The sequence below is a fragment of the Lycorma delicatula genome, chromosome 10 (genome assembly GCF_047948215.1).
Source record: "Lycorma delicatula isolate Av1 chromosome 10, ASM4794821v1, whole genome shotgun sequence".
NCBI lineage: Eukaryota > Metazoa > Arthropoda > Insecta > Hemiptera > Fulgoridae > Lycorma > Lycorma delicatula.
The window spans coordinates 95,862,286-95,880,433 of record NC_134464.1 but is presented as its reverse complement, the minus strand read 5'-3'; positions in this window follow the sequence as shown (position 1 = coordinate 95,880,433).

Here is an 18,148-nt window from a genome sequence, read left to right as displayed (position 1 = left end):
TGCTTTTACAATCAGAGGTTAATAATTATTAATAAATCAATATATTTAAAGTAAAAAAAAGGGTTAAAAAAAGGAAATGAAGTTGGATTCAAACCGATGTGCCTTCCCGTTGTAATATCCAAATATTTTGTTAATTAAAGTTTCATTGAGCTATAACTCTGGGACCAATGAAAATAAGTACCACTATCAGGACTTATTTCTGCAGTTAAGAAAAAGTAAAAAATCCAAAAAAAATTGGATTTTGGGCTTTTTTTGGACACTTTTGGTCTCGTCAATTGCAATACAAAGAGGAGCTGCACAACTAGATGTTACAGCAGTCCTAAATCCAAAATTTCAACATTCTATGGCTAATCGTTTTTGAGTTATGCAAGATACATATGTACACACATCACACCAACACTAGTCAAAATGGATTCAGGGATGGTCAAAATGAATATTTCCATTGAAATCTGAAAACTGAAATTTTTCACGATTACAATACTTTTGTACAAGGAAGTAAAAACAGCCAGATATACAGAATTAAGGAAGGGTTATCACAACCCCATTAATCTTTGGATCTCTGCAGTTTGCTTCTCCAGAGCTCTGCTTCATTTTCTCATTGACAGCTACAAAGTCATATGAAACATTTCATCTACTTTCTTGTACTTGTCTATTAACTGTTAGGTGTTATTATTTGGTTGTACACCATCTGACAATAAAAGACCACCTTTTTCAAAAATAGCATAAAATAATAATTCTCAAAAATAACAAACATTGAAAAACTAGAGAAAAGGGTTACGTATCTTTCCTCAGTCAGCCAAGTACATTGTTTCACTTTAGCATGATGACCCCACTGAAATTCAATAAATGTTTAGCTAAAAATGAACAAACAACTCTTTCGCTCAGATTATCATAAATTATAGTGAATATCAATATTAAAAGCAAGTCTTAATTGACGCATCTTTTATCTTAGGTACTTTACATGAATCATAGCCATAAGAAAGAATGTAATAAACAGTGAAAAGGTGAATGAATATACTTTGTAATTAATGATGCCCCTTTCTGCAGAGAAAGAAAGCATATACTCTGTAGGTGAAGCCTCATTTATTTTAATTACTATTCATTCCACTAAATTTAAATCTCTCTAAATACAACTCAGCATTCTTTTCATACAAGATAAAAAAGGGCAGCAACATCATACTGATCCATTGATGAATCTGGACCATCATTTAATATTTATAAACTAATTGACCGTAAAAATTGACTTGAATGAATAAAAATTCAGCAACATAAAATGGATAAGAAACATGGAGAAAGATTTATATCCATAAAGACATAATCATGTTAAATTATATATTGGTTTAAATATATACATATGAACCTACATATTACTTTGTAAATCACATTTTTGAATGGAATTATCAAGATGATAGCTTAAGAGCGAATCAAAACAAGCAGACTTCAAGTTAATATTGATTAAAACATATTAGAGCATTATACATACAAAAATTTACGATCATTATTTCATAAATATAATATAATAATGATATTAAAATAGTATTTCTTCTATTAAATAACAGAAATAGAAATTCAAATAAAAAGGTTTTTAATAAATATTTGAAATTGCCTATTTTATGCTTCATTCTCTTATTTTCTTTTGGTGAAAAGAACACTTTTTTAGTGCACACTACTTCATCAGAAAATGATTAAAGTATTTAATAATATTTTACAAAAATTACAATCTTGTTCTTGAATTTCTAGATTTTTATAACTTCTGGCAAAAGACAGATAAATTTTTGAGTCACTTTTTTATAAATCCTTTTTAATCCTTTAAAATGGATCTTTCTTTTTCTGTTTACCCTTTAAGAATTACCATTCAGGTATTTCAGGGGATGAATGAGGATGACATGAATGAGTGTAAATGAAGTGTAGTCTCATACAGTCTCAGTTCGACCATTCTTGAGATGTGGTTAATTGAAACCCAACCACCAAAGAACACCAATATCCACGATATAGTAATCAAATCTGTAAATAGATCTTAAATTAAATAAAGCTTACATAGAAGTGAAGTTTGATGAAAGAGTGTACACTACAAAAGCATGCACAATGACAAAATAATATAAAACTGTAGTGATAAAAGATGTAAAACATAAATTAAATAATTCTACTACTAGGATGCATTTATACTCTATCAGTATTTTAACAAGAAATCAAACCAAAATTAATAATTTTAAATTTTAGAATGTGGCGATTGCAAAAGATTCTAAAAGTGTTACGATGCAAGTTCTTAAAAAAATTTTATTTGGTTTGTCATTAAAATATTAATAGGTTTACATCATTTTCAACATCACAAACAAAAACATAACAAAATATTAATGAATCAAGTTATTAAAAAAATTAGTTAAAAAAAAATCCATTTATCTTTTATTGTAGCACGTGTAAAATTGTATAATATTGTTAAAAATAGAGTTTCAAATATTAATAATGTATTAATTTAAAACCCACATCAAATAAAATTTAGTCTTTTCATATTAATTAGAACAGTCTTACAGACTAGACTTAATGCTAATATGAGCATAATATAAATAACAAAGATTATAGAAATCATTATGCTAATAATTAAATAAATAAATTTAATAAAAATTTTGTTAAAATTAATATTGGAAATTTAAATAAAATATCAAAGAAATGACTGGATCAAAAGTTAGAAAATAAAATAATAACCCTAACTACCAGCTATAAGGGCAAAAGCATCAGTCATTGGAGAGCTGTTCTGAAATATGAGGGTGTGTGTTTAAATTATAGGTTATTTCATTTTTAATTAAATTTTAATATACATGTTTACTGTAGTTATTCAGTGTTCAATAAAATTATATAAAACTAAATAAAATAAACAATCTAAAGACTGGAAATCCTTAGGAGTTCTCAATTTTTGAGAGTTAGGAAGACAACATTACACTGACCTAAGCTGGTGGTAACTTTCTTCTCACAATACACAGATTATAGCTATATAAACGTAATCTACTACATACATAACACTCTAGATACTGCATAACACAAAGATATATATTATGACAATATATAATGCTGCTTTACTTCTTCCTAAATAATCAGATGTAGGGTTAAAGACTGATTGTTAAATTTTGTTAGTAACAGTAGCTAAGTATATGTAATCATTAAATACCAGGAAACATTCAAAACAACAAGAAAATCCCGCTTGTTTATAGGAAATGATAAGTACAATTATCTAGAAACTTAAAACAGAGCTTTCTTGGATAACACACAATAATTCTTGAAGAAAGTTCATCTTTCAAAATGGGGGGATTGGATATGAGGTTGGCAGCCCAACATAAAAAAAAAAAACAATTATGTAAATTATACTATGTCTATCAGAATGATCATAGGTTTTAAATATTTAAGAAATTGAAAAGAAAATTTTAATGGATGATATTAATCTCTTCTCTAGGAATTAAATTATCATATGCCTAGCAACAATTTTTAAGATCATGAAACAATATAACAGAGAAATATATATATAGTAGGTGATAGAAATGACAGGGGCCCAAAACAAGACAGGTCAATATGGTAGTAAGGTATACAGTAAGAAAAGGGAACTGAAGAATGGTGGCTTTGAACAGCATTGAATGGTTAGCCAACCTGAAATTGGTCAAGGCCCTTTGTACTACAACTAGAATGTGTTATAGCATGTGACACTAAAAAAAAAGAAAGATTGATAATATCTCAAGTTCTTCACATACTCAGTGTATAAATTACTTATATCTATTATGTCTTATTAATTAACATCTATTTTATTGTGTAAAAAAAGGAGAATTATTAGGAATTTACAGTTTCCCTAAGAAGTACTGTAACAACCATGTTATATTCTGCAATTGAAGATGCATGAGTAACTACTGTTACAGGTTTCATTGAATATATTTTTATATTCCAAATTTGTAATTACAAAGTGATGCTTAGTTACAATTTCTGTCCTTTTGAGAGATGGATTTTTTGGTGTACAACTAAATGCCAAGTCAGATGTTGATTACATTTATGCCATGTGTTTAGAAAAGCAGTGTTAACTGTTGATGCGTGTTGCAATCGCATTGTGATATATCAACTACAAAATTGACTATGTTTATATGATAATATCTCCAATGGGAGAATGGTTATAATTATGTGGATACTACACAATTCTGGAGATAGGGTGAAATTGATCTTTTAGGAACCCAATACTGATTTTCTTGAATGGTTCTTTAATTTCTAGTTTAAACAATTTTTGTTGCAGTATAGATTGAAGTTGATCAATGTAAAATTTGTTGGATTACTTCAATTAAAATAACCCCAACTTTATCAACAATTTGGGGTAGAAATAGCCCCAACCTTTTCAAGGGATTATAGTTGGATGGATACTGCTACAGAGAGGAGAAGTGTTCTTGAGTAGAGTTGGTTATTTTGTCTTTGGTTCTTTCAAAGATAAATAGTCTTTCTCATCATCTCCTTTTCTCATGCTTGAGCCCTTCTTTCTCTTTTGAATTTTGTAAATATATGACAGAAGCTGTTATTTTCAACTGAGAAGTCAGATCTGAAGGCCAGTACATTTTTGCTATAATTTGATTTAGGTGTGATGTCTAATATTCAATCTGTGCATTTCATTTACTATTCAGTGCCTTTGATTAAAGGAAAAGACCTTTATAAAATATAAATCCAAATATGCTCATCCCAACCCTGAAGGGGAAGACACCCTCCTTGTGACGCTTCCGGTCTCCACACCACCCACTCCCGTTCCTAGCCCTGATGGGTTTTAATGGGAGTCGCCTTTACCCTCTGACTTTTTACATCTCATAGTAATAAGCCTGGCCCCATTGAGATGCCACCGGTGTAAATGCATCGGTAGACATTTACATCGGTGATTTATGAACTCAGCTTTTCACTTCGCTGTAGACCCATCCAATCATCTTGAATGTCCTACATCATTTCCCTCTAAATTAGCTAACCAAGTTCATGGAAGCATGAACCCCATGCCTAGTTCTACTTTTATTGAGCTAATTTCTAGTAAATCCAAATATGCTCAATCTCTGATATTGAAACTTATAAAAAATTCAGCAAATCCAAAATAAGTCAGATTGCATCATAAAATTTGTGAAGTTTCACAGCCAAAAGGTTCATGCTAAAGGAAATCATAAGAGATGGACAATAGTTCAGACATATAATTGCAAACAGTAACATTTTTCCATTTCTAAAAAATCCTAACAATCTGAAAGCGAATGTGTAATTTCTCCATGACAAATAGAAATTTATTTCAAAGTGAATGAAATATAACATTAAAATGGAACTGAATTTTTTATCAGAGCAACCAGGAGAAACTCTGGGATTGAGGAAAATGGCTCATTTTAAATGGCAGCTTTAAAAGACATAATGAAAACTTGTTCAATTTGACTTTAAACTGTTATGTAAATGTTCCTATCCAAAAAAGGAAATAGTTGTGAAGAGGCCATAATGATTATTCACATATAAAATAGATTACATGTATCATTTTTTTACATGTACAAGCAATATGTTAAGAAAATAGCTTGCCAAAATGTAAACAATATTAAATAAAGTTTCTTTTACATTTTTAAGCATTTCTGATGTTAAAAAATAACAGTTGCCTTTCCACCAAGTAAAGAATGTTTTAATATTTGTAACCTATTAATACACTTATAATCTTTTATCAAGGATAATTTTTATGGAAAAAATGTAAAATAATCCACTCCGCTTTGATGATAATGATTCATTCACTCATTCGCTAAGTTACAGGCGAAGCTTTTACAAAGTAAACAGTACTTACAAGGATTCATTCATGAACAAAATTTATGCAACTGTTTGTTCAAATAATTTTAATCTACTGCTGTTAATTATGAAATAACATTCATTCACTATAAATTAAGACCAAAACAGTTTTAACAGATTTAATATAATTGCTATAAGCACAGCTTACACCTTGTGCAAATACTTAGTACAGCATACTACTAAAATTCATAGTCATTTATATAAATAGACTGCAGTCTACAACGTACATCATCTAATTATAAAGCACAAAGCAGCATACCTCAAAATAAAAATAATCAACTGAAACAGCATATTATAAATGGAATATAAGGAGGAATAGTTGAAGAAAATAGAAAAAAGTTTTAGTAGAAATGGAATCCAAAATGTGTATAATGAGTTCAACAACTGGTATGTGAAGAAATGCTACTGGAAGGGAAATTGTTTACAACCAATGTATGAGTATATAAACAAAACAAATTTCTTTAATTTGTTGCGTACATCGAATTATTACATTACTTCTTATCTTGTTTATCTTCTTTAAAATTTTATTTTAAAAATATGTTATACATATTTTTTTGGCAAGATGAAAATAAAAAACAAAAGCAAAAGTGCGGGTCTTTCTGTGACTAAACCAACACTTAAGGATATTTTTATATCAAAGATAAAATCTAATTTCTGTAACGACATTTACTTCTACATTTCAGTATCAAATAACATTTTAATAATTTTATAAACAATTTTAACCTTTTGGAACACAAAATTACAAGTAAATGTCTATTACAGGATTTTTTTTGTCATCGATTGCAAACAGCAAATTGATACAAAAAAATAATCGGTTTTTCCTCTTCATGTCTAACCATAACATACAACAAAAAGTTGTACATTAGGTTATAACAAGTATATTTTTTAACAATTTTCAATTAAAAAAAAAATTACTAAGAAAGAAGATACAATGATAATCTTATTTTTAACATTAGATTCTGAATGTGATATTATCATTTTTATTCTTCTTACGGGTCGCAATTTTAGGCAACACAGAAAGAATGAATTGTCTTTAATTGAAAATAAGATTGCTTGTCAAAAATGGATGTGTACTGAACAACTTGTTACTGAATAATGGGGTACAAAAAGAAATATCCTTCAAACTTTAAAAATCTGGTTATAAAAAGTGCAAAGATAATCATTCTAATAGCAGGTTTAGCATCACAATATGTTCCTGAAAAATAATGATTCAACTTAAGTTGAACAAGTGCGTGAACAACAGAAACAAGTGCATTTAAGCATGAACAAGCGTGTATAGATGTTTCTTTAGTCATTAAATGATTTATAATACAAAGAGAGAGTTTATTATTAAACATTATTATATAACAAGATGATGTGATACAGATTAAAAGGAATATTAGAATTCTTCACATGGCTATGAACTGTTTACAGAGCAATTAACCAAATCATTCATGAAGTGAATCGTAGTAATAAATTGTGAGTGGACTGCCATGTTCAGGTCTATTTTTCTGTATACTAGAAATGAGGGAGCCAATAAGAGTATACAACTGGTTTTCTTACTAAATCACAAACATTTTCAGCATACAGACTCACACTGCTATATATAGACTGATGCACACAATAGGTGATCTATAAGATCTCTGTCTGATAAGAATTAAAACTTCCCAACTATAATAAACATGAGCATAATAGCATTTCCTTATTTTAACTATAATATACAATTGTGTTTAACAATCTTTTTTCCTCAAATGAAACTTGGTCCTACTTAAATAGATATATAAATAAACATAACTTTTCAATAAGGTCTGCTAACCCACTCAAAGACCATGCGACACCATTACACCCATAAAAATTTTGATGAATTTAAATTGTCAAAAAGCTAATTCATCGGTCCAATATATTTTGAAGACACATTTACTGCAGAATTGACACTTTTTTACTTTTCCTTTTCCAATTGGATAATTCAGAATAGTGAAGTTATTTTCAACAAGACTGTGCAGGCCATATGTTGGACAAACAAAAAAAAATTACTAAAAGAATTTTTTATCGAAGAATGATTGATTTCATCAGGTCGGTGCACCCTCTACAGAAGATTTTTTTCTGTAGTTCCCTTAAGAATATAGTATAGTACACTGAACCGGTCTGGGTAGTTTGTAGATTTGATTAGTCTACTACTGAAGAGATCAATATAATTAATGTTCTAGTGCCCACAATATGTATTTTGAAACCTCCGTAAATAGACTCATTCTTGTATATACACTACAGTGAAATTTTTTAAGTACTTAGTGCAATGAAATGCTAATAAAAATATTAAATTACATTTTTCTTCATAAAAACAGGGTCTGTAAACTTTTTTTTTTTGAGGTGATATTTCTTTTGGGACCAAAAATATACATTCTATTTTATTATTTCATTTTTTTCTTACAGATTAAAGTATAAACGCAAAATGTATTGAATTTTTTTTTTTCAATTTTAGTTTTCATACATCTCAGACAGAAAATAGCTTATGATTATACATCAAAATTTAAATAGGGTCTGCATCATATAAAATAATTATAAATTAACCAGAACAATATGGTAGCTTGAGTCCTCTATGTTGCATAGTGATAACATTTTGACTGAAGATACATGTATATAAAAAGGAAATTACTGATATCCGAAAATTATTAAACACACCCTGTTTTAAGACTTAACTCCAAAATATAAGACTCTTTCTGGCAAAATATAAAAATCCGGGATCTTAAAGTGTAATCAGCGTGTTAATATAACAATTTTACTGACATAAAATATTATAATTGGCTGAGCCAGCTTGTTACAATAAATAAATAAATAAAATTTCATTTTTCATCGGCTTATATATTTTTATTTTTACAATCAAATATTATTAAATCAGACAAATATTCTTTATAATATAATAATAATAAAAATAAACAAAGAAAACTTAACAAATTAACAATAAATTAATATTACACAACAAAATAATTGAAAATATTAAATAAAAAAAAAAGAAAAGATAAACATTATTAATAAAAAAAAAAAATAATCAATATAAAATAGTATATTATATAATAAATTATGTAAATAATTGACTTAGTTTTCTGTTATTTATACATATCTTAATTAAATTAGTGGTAGTACACAATAACTGTTGCAAAATGAGCTAGATTAATAGCAATACAAAGTTCAGCATTTAGATGTATTAAACATAGTATTTCAATGATTATTATTAGTTTTATATAATATTAATTCAGCAGCCTTATAACACACAGTTAGTCCTTGACTGACTTTCAATTACAGTTATGGGTGGGGGTAACTGAGAAGACAGCAGGCCTTGGATACTGCAAACATTAGATAATTCACTGTATATCTAAAACAATGTGTATATTTCAGTATACAATCCAGAGTATATACTTCAGTGGTAATTATGAAATAAAATTTCACATTCATAGGTTAGAGTCCTCTACATTTCTAGAGCAGAACGATTAAATATTTGTTTCATTTAATGTTACATTAGTAATTTACTTAATTTTAAAATTGTTAAAAAAATTTTAATAAGCAACACAAAGTTAAGCGACAAATGATTACAAATCTGCTTTCATAACAGTTAAACTATTCAACTTAATTAATTTTACTAAGTCATTATGTAGCGGTAGAGGTACAAATATTTTTTATTAAAGATTTTATAAAAGTAAGGACAAATATGATACTACTACACAGATATACGGCGCCATTATTACATGCCTAGCACTTATCCCTCAGAAATATAAATCACTGGCATTGAGGTAATCAGACCCACTTTGAAAAAGAGGCAAAATGAAATAACTACTCGTAGGCCAGAGTACTACTTATAGGCTTTTGGTTAGTATTCTGTTAAATGCCAATTAACAGCAATAAATATTTCCACAATTAGTATAAATTAGCTTTTAACCTGAACAAAATTTAGTTTGTACAATAATTAAAACTACGTCAATAATAAATTTTTGCATTAAATACATTTCACTATCATACAGTGACATTTAATAAATTAAGATATCATTAATAAATTCAAAAAATTTTTCTAAATGAAATGATCAGTAACGATTTACTTAATATAAAATCCCACAAAAATTTTATTAACAGTTAATTAAGAATAAATATTAATTTTAGTCTTCATTTATAAAAAAATTCTATATAAATTGCACTCTAAGATGCTCCATCCAGCTATGTTTTTTTAATTAGAAATTAAGGAGAAAAAAATCATGAAGCTATTTTTATTTTTTTTGTAAAGATTATATATAAAATTTATCACAAATAATTAATAAAAATATTTTATTAAATATTTTACATCTACTATTTTAGTAATGAATTTGCTGGATGTACATTCATAGATATAATTACGTCTCGTAGTTGACAGTTCTCTTGCTAATTTAACTATGTATTTTGATCTACTTTTATACAGATAGTGGATTTCAAACAAGACAACTGAGTCTTTATTTACAATGGATCCCCACTTTATGACCACTTGTTATATTAACCAATTTATAATAATTTAATAAAAATATATGACTGATAAGTCACACAAAGAAAGAATAAAAAAGAGAATATTTCTGGAAATTATTTAAATGTTCTTGCAATAGTAACACAACATATTGTTTAAACTGCTCTTTCCATGATCCAAAACCCACCCTTTCTTTCTGACCAAATGAACCGTTGACCATCACTTAACCACTTCTTTTTATTATATTTTGAATTCCAATATGTTGTGTTTTAATATGAATAAAATTTAACAGGAAATTTAAGATATTAACAATATCTATTTCCTTATATTACCTTATTTACTTAACAAAACATTTTAGTAGAAGATTTATACTATCATGCATGTCAAATGATTTATATTGCATGTCAAATGAAAACTGTTATCAATTATTTCAACATTATTAGTTTTTATTGAATAATTATCCTAATTAATTAATGAATCTTTTTAAGAATAAAAGTTTTCAATCGACAAATATAATGGCAATCTACAATTTCTTAAAATATAAATGGAAGGAATTCCCTTAAAAATAATTATTTTAAAAGAAAAATATAAAATTTTAAAACTAAAAGAATCAGGTATGAAGGTAAATGAAATAGTACAAAAATATAAATCATTACGTTTAATAGTAAATAATATAATAAAAAGCAAATATTTAAAATAAGAAGTATTACACAGTGCTGTAGAAGAACTCATGAAATTCTCATACCAAACGTAAAAAGAAATGTTATCAAAAAAGATTACCTACCTAAAATGATTGCCTCACATTTCTTAATTGGGAAAAAGTTTCTAAGAAGCCAGGATCAATATTCTAACCGTTAAAACAGCAAAATGAAACTGAATAAATACACTTTTCTTCAGTAAAACTTGTTTAATTGATTTCAAAGAAAAATCAGATGATGCAATATTAAAATACTACACAAACCTGCAAATGCAGATTTTTCAGCCAATTATAATTAAACTAATTTTATTTAAAGGATTAGAGGTCAGTGAATATTCAAGTCAGCTTATTCAATAATCAATACTGATGAAATAGTCTATTACTGGAAACAGTCATTTATATGTCCAACAAGGACTTACATTATATAAAGAAGAAAGAAGTACACTTTGTTTCAATATCACAAAAGACTGTGTAATCATGTTTTATGCAGTATAGAGTGATATAAAATCTGTTTGTTTTTTTTTTCAAATTAAATAATGTAATTTAACTAACTCTACACAGTAGAAAAAAGATCAGTTCAGGATTTTCCCATAATCAAGTCTTTTTTTAATTACAGTCAGGTACGCTTTTGCAAATATTTTATTAAAAGAGAAGTGAGAAAGATGAAGTGGATGAAACCTGAGATCAATAGATCATCTGCAAAATAGACTGTCCAATTCTAAGGGCTCAATTTATGATAACCTAATTAAAACCAATCTTCAAGAAATAATTAGATTGTTAAACCAAAATCTACTGTAAATAGCTTACATTAAAACAAAATAGTTAAAAATCGCTCAATGTTCAGTAAAAAAAACTTGTTTAGAATAATTAGTAGGCATTGTATATCTAAGAATAGTATAACATTCTACAAGTATACATTTACAGCATGAAATAATAAAAATAATATTACTGTACTCTATTATTTTTAAATTTGTACAACACAAGCAGAATGATTAAATGGAGTAAAACTTGCTCATAATATAATGTTTACTTTTTATACGTGCTTAGCTGTGATTTTGTAAAACAAGTGTGTTTTTTATAGTCATTTAAACTTGAGGAATATATTAACTTTAGTACAACTATATATGAGTGTTATTTTGTTATTGGTGGGGGATGGTGGTGGGGTGTTATTTTGTTAGTTAAAAAATTTAAATCAAGTAGGAATAAAAAATTTACAATGTAGCTAATAAAATAAAATAACTAAATTTAAACTGTTATAACTTATACCTGAATTAGTTATAATTTTATAGTAAACTATTGCAAAATAAACAATTTTTGTATTTTACTTCATATAATTTGACCAAAGACAAAATGTCAATAAAAATTATATTTCCATCTCCAATTTCATAAAATGAAAACAATTTAATTAAAGAAATGTTTTTGTTTTCAGTATAATAAAAAAATAACTGAGGTAAAAATTTAAAAATCTAGTCAATCAACAAATTTTTTATTGATCGTTAAAAAGAGACTAAAAATTAAAAAAAATATCAGTTAAATATAGTTTATTACAGAATAAAAATATAAAGGTTTAATTTTAACAATACTCTAATGTTTTCACCGCAATTTATTTATAGTCACTAATTTTTTTCATTTAATATAACTTTCTGGATCTGATACACTTCAGCAAGTTGTAAACATTGATTCATTTTAAATACGTTTTCTTCCATTAGTCAAAATGAATCAAATTCAACTTTTATTTTTTTTAAAGTTACAAATAAAAATTAGCAACCTACTGTAAATAACAGAGAAGTTTAAGAGCACATGATGAGAGCTTAAGAGAGACTTAGTCAAACATATTATAACTATATAAAAATTATTAAATAAAATCCTGCTTCAAATTCAGCCTATTATTATAATTAGTTACATAAACCTTAGGCAAAGAACTATTTTAGGCCAAGAATTTATTAATTTAATAATAACTAAAGAGCAAACTATTCCACTTTAATTAGTAGATGACTATACTTATACTACCACTTTCAATTTACTCTCTTCAGAATTCTTGAATATCTTGAGTTAATATACAAGGGCTGTCCAAAAAGTAACTTACGTTATGAAATAAAAAACCAACCAAATAAAAAAAGAAATTTTATTATATTCATTTGAAAGGGACAATATTTTAACTATTTTAATACATAGCCGCCATTTAAACCATTTAAGCCATTTAAACTGAGGCACTTATTATAACGATGCACAAGCTTTTCAATTCCTTCTCTGTAGAAATCTGCTACCTTAAATTTTTGGCACCCATTCTGGACAAAACTTGTGATAACCAAGCTTCCCCGAAACAATTTCATGCAGTGAACTTTGTGAAATTCAGGGAGAAGTGGCAAGAGTTCCATAATCATAATGCGGTGATTTTCACAAATTTTATCATTGATTTTCATCGTCAGTTCATCAGTCACAAGGCTTGCCCGATCACTGGAGTCCTCTCCATAAACATTGGTGCAGCCATTTTTAAACTGAATGCACTACTATCTCACTCCACTTTCACACATTATTCCATCTCCGTACACCTCACAAATTTGCCGATGAATTTCAATTGGTTTGAGGTTTTTTGCCAGTAAAAACCTAATCGCTGAACGCACCTCACAATTCGTGAGATTTTCTATTGAAGCATACATTTCAATAATTCACAATTAACAAAGTAAATTTTTATAATTTCTAATGTATATATGTAGGTAAAACTAATAGGTCTTTTAAAACTAGATTTTTAAAATACATTAGAAATTATAAAAATGGTAAATTGGGTTTATCTAATGTTGCTGACCACCTTATTAATAACAAACATTCTGTATCTGATATTTGGACAAATTTGGAAATAGTGGAAATCAAGAAATTTAATTTAAATAATAGTAAAAGTTTAGACATTTTGGAGAGATTTTATATACTTATATACTTGCATACATATATAACTTGATCAACTTTCAGAGATAATATAAAGATGACACTGTTATAATAAAGCAGCAACAGATGGCAGCATGTTTTTAGATAAAAATAGATATAATCAGAATGTAGATAAATAATTTCAAATCCATTCAGTAATGTAATATTGTATATTACAGTATGTAGTATTGTATATTACAGTAATGTAATGTAATATGTAGTATTAGGGAGTTTGTTGAATGTTATTACCATTGCATTCTGCACGGGGTTAGTTTTTAATAAGATATTATAATTTTTAGTAAAATCACAACAAAACTAAATATTGAAACAGAATTTTTAGCTGCAGTGCTCTTCGATGACAATTTGTTGTCTCCATGCAACTATTGTATAAATTCAAGATTTTATCCAACCCATATTCTACCAGTAATAACTTTCACATTTTGTTCATTTCTACAACATTTAAAACATTTCTTAAAACTTCAGATGCCACTAATGTGGCATCTTACACTGGTAATAAAACTGATTAGTATAATTGTAGAATTTTTAACAATATTGCTGCTGGTATACTCAGAATACTGGATTATTTATTTTCTTTACTCTCGTAGTATTGGTTATTTTATTCATTAATTTATTAGTTGTTTTATCGTGTAATATTTAAAAATATTTCTACAGATTTTTATTGAACTTGTTGATTTATTTATTTTAAAAATTAAAAAACCTTTTTAAAAGCAGTCATAACATCTGAAAATGTTTTGTGGCTTCCCAGTTACTTATTACAATAATTTGTGTTTTTATATTTAAAGTCATAGCACTTTTAAAATTCATTGGTTTGCATGACGGTTCCATAACTAAAAACAAAACAATTCTTCTCTTCAGTTGCTAACAATTACTGATGCTATATTAGCTCATATTAAAAAATAAACCAAAATTTTAGTTTTCTAGAAATACAGTTTTATAAATAAAGTATAAAATGTTATTATGACTTGTATTATTTATATCGTGGAAATAGATAAAGACTAAAAAACAAGCATTTAGAGATGGTGGTTTGATAACGATAACATTCCTGATTACTTTGTAGTAATTTAATATAAAATCCAAAATTCAGAGAAAACAGAATTTATCTCCTGGAAGAATCGCATGGCGCTTAATATGTTACATTTTGAAACTTATTTTTCTTTTTCAGTTTTTATTTTGATTAAATTTATTATTACAAGGAATAATAAATTTAATTCCTTGTAATTATTTTATAGCTTAATTATTATGTGTTCAAATTAATTAAAAAAACTTTATTATTAGAAACTATTTTGTTAAAATATGAGGGCGGTCCAGAATGTAACTTACGTTTGTGCTTAGTGTGGAGATGGGTGGGGATAGAGCCACCATCTTGGCATCAAAACATTTTTACACTCAGTACGCATCAAGCTGTTGTAGTGTCTAGACTGTGATTTTCTACTTTGTTAATTGTGAATTATTGAAATGTATGCTTCAATAGAAAATCTCACGAATTGTGAGGTGCGTTCAGCGATTAGGTTTTTACTGGCAAAAAACCTCAAACCAATTGAAATTCATCGGCAAATTTGTGAGGTGTACGGAGATGGAATAATGAGTGAAAGTGGAGTGAGACAGTAGTGCATTCAGTTTAAAAATGGCTGCACCAATGTTTATGGAGAGGACTCCAGTGATCAGGCAAGCCTTGTGACTGATGAACTGACGATGAAAATCACCGCAATTTGTGAAAATCACCGCATTATGATTATGGAACTCTTGCCACTTCTCCCTGAATTTCACAAAGTTCACTGCATTAAATTGTTTCGGGGAAGCTTGGTTATCACAAGTTTTGCCCAGAATGGGTGCCAAAAATTTAAGGTAGCAGATTTCTACAGAGAAGGAATTGAAAAGCTTGTGCATCGTTATAATAAGTGCCTCAGTTTAAATGGCTTAAATGGTTTAAATGGCGGCTATGTATTAAAATAGTTAAAATATTGTCCCTTTCAAATGAATATAATAAAATTTCTTTTTTTATTTGGTTGGTTTTTTATTTCATAACGTAAGTTACTTTTTGGACAGCCCTTGTATATTAACTCAAGATATTCAAGAATTCTGAAGAGAGTAAATTGAAAGTGGTAGTATAAGTATAGTCATCTACTAATTAAAGTGGAATAGTTTGCTCTTTAGTTATTATTAAATTAATAAATTCTTGGCCTAAAATAGTTCTTTGCCTAAGGTTTATGTAACTAATTATAATAATAGGCTGAATTTGAAGCAGGATTTTATTTAATAATTTTTATATAGTTATAATATGTTTGACTAAGTCTCTCTTAAGCTCTCATCATGTGCTCTTAAACTTCTCTGTTATTTACAGTAGGTTGCTAATTTTTATTTGTAACTTTAAAAAAAATAAAAGTTGAATTTGATTCATTTTGACTAATGGAAGAAAACGTATTTAAAATGAATCAATGTTTACAACTTGCTGAAGTGTATCAGATCCAGAAAGTTATATTAAATGAAATTTCTTTAATTAAATTGTTTTCATTTTATGAAATTGGAGATGGAAATATAATTTTTATTGACATTTTGTCTTTGGTCAAATTATATGAAGTAAAATACAAAAATTGTTTATTTTGCAATAGTTTACTATAAAATTATAACTAATTCAGGTATAAGTTATAACAGTTTAAATTTAGTTATTTTATTTTATTAGCTACATTGTAAATTTTTTATTCCTACTTGATTTAAATTTTTTAACTAACAAAATAACACCCCACCACCATCCCCCACCAATAACAAAATAACACTCATATATAGTTGTACTAAAGTTAATATATTCCTCAAGTTTAAATGACTATAAAAAACACACTTGTTTTACAAAATCACAGCTAAGCACGTATAAAAAGTAAACATTATATTATGAGCAAGTTTTACTCCATTTAATCATTCTGCTTGTGTTGTACAAATTTAAAAATAATAGAGTACAGTAATATTATTTTTATTATTTCATGCTGTAAATGTATACTTGTAGAATGTTATACTATTCTTAGATATACAATGCCTACTAATTATTCTAAACAAGTTTTTTTTACTGAACATTGAGCGATTTTTAACTATTTTGTTTTAATGTAAGCTATTTACAGTAGATTTTGGTTTAACAATCTAATTATTTCTTGAAGATTGGTTTTAATTAGGTTATCATAAATTGAGCCCTTAGAATTGGACAGTCTATTTTGCAGATGATCTATTGATCTCAGGTTTCATCCACTTCATCTTTCTCACTTCTCTTTTAATAAAATATTTGCAAAAGCGTACCTGACTGTAATTAAAAAAAGACTTGATTATGGGAAAATCCTGAACTGATCTTTTTTCTACTGTGTAGAGTTAGTTAAATTACATTATTTAATTTGAAAAAAAAAACAAACAGATTTTATATCACTCTATACTGCATAAAACATGATTACACAGTCTTTTGTGATATTGAAACAAAGTGTACTTCTTTCTTCTTTATATAATGTAAGTCCTTGTTGGACATATAAATGACTGTTTCCAGTAATAGACTATTTCATCAGTATTGAATATTGAATAAGCTGACTTGAATATTCACTGACCTCTAATCCTTTAAATAAAATTAGTTTAATTATAATTGGCTGAAAAATCTGCATTTGCAGGTTTGTGTAGTATTTTAATATTGCATCATCTGATTTTTCTTTGAAATCAATTAAACAAGTTTTACTGAAGAAAAGTGTATTTATTCAGTTTCATTTTGCTGTTTTAACGGTTAGAATATTGATCCTGGCTTCTTAGAAACTTTTCCCCGATTAAGAAATATGAGGTAATCATTTTAGGTAGGTAATCTTTTTTGATAACATTTCTTTTTACGTTTGGTATGAGAATTTCATGAGTTCTTCTACAGCACTGTGTAATACTTCTTATTTTAAATATTTGCTTTTTATTATATTATTTACTATTAAACATAATGATTTATATTTTTGTACTATTTCATTTACCTTCCTTTTAGTTTTAAAAGACCTATTAGTTTTACCTACACATATATATATATATATGATCAAAATCATTGCATTTTATTTTATATTTTATAAATTCCACAAGAATTATATAAAAATCTGTGTGATTGTTATTTTGTACATATTTTATTAAATGATTGTCTTGTATGCCAGTTTAAATTTACTTTTATCATAAATATTAATTTTATTTTCAACTACATTATCAGTGTATAAATATTTTAAATATACGTTGTCAATTTTTTGTGT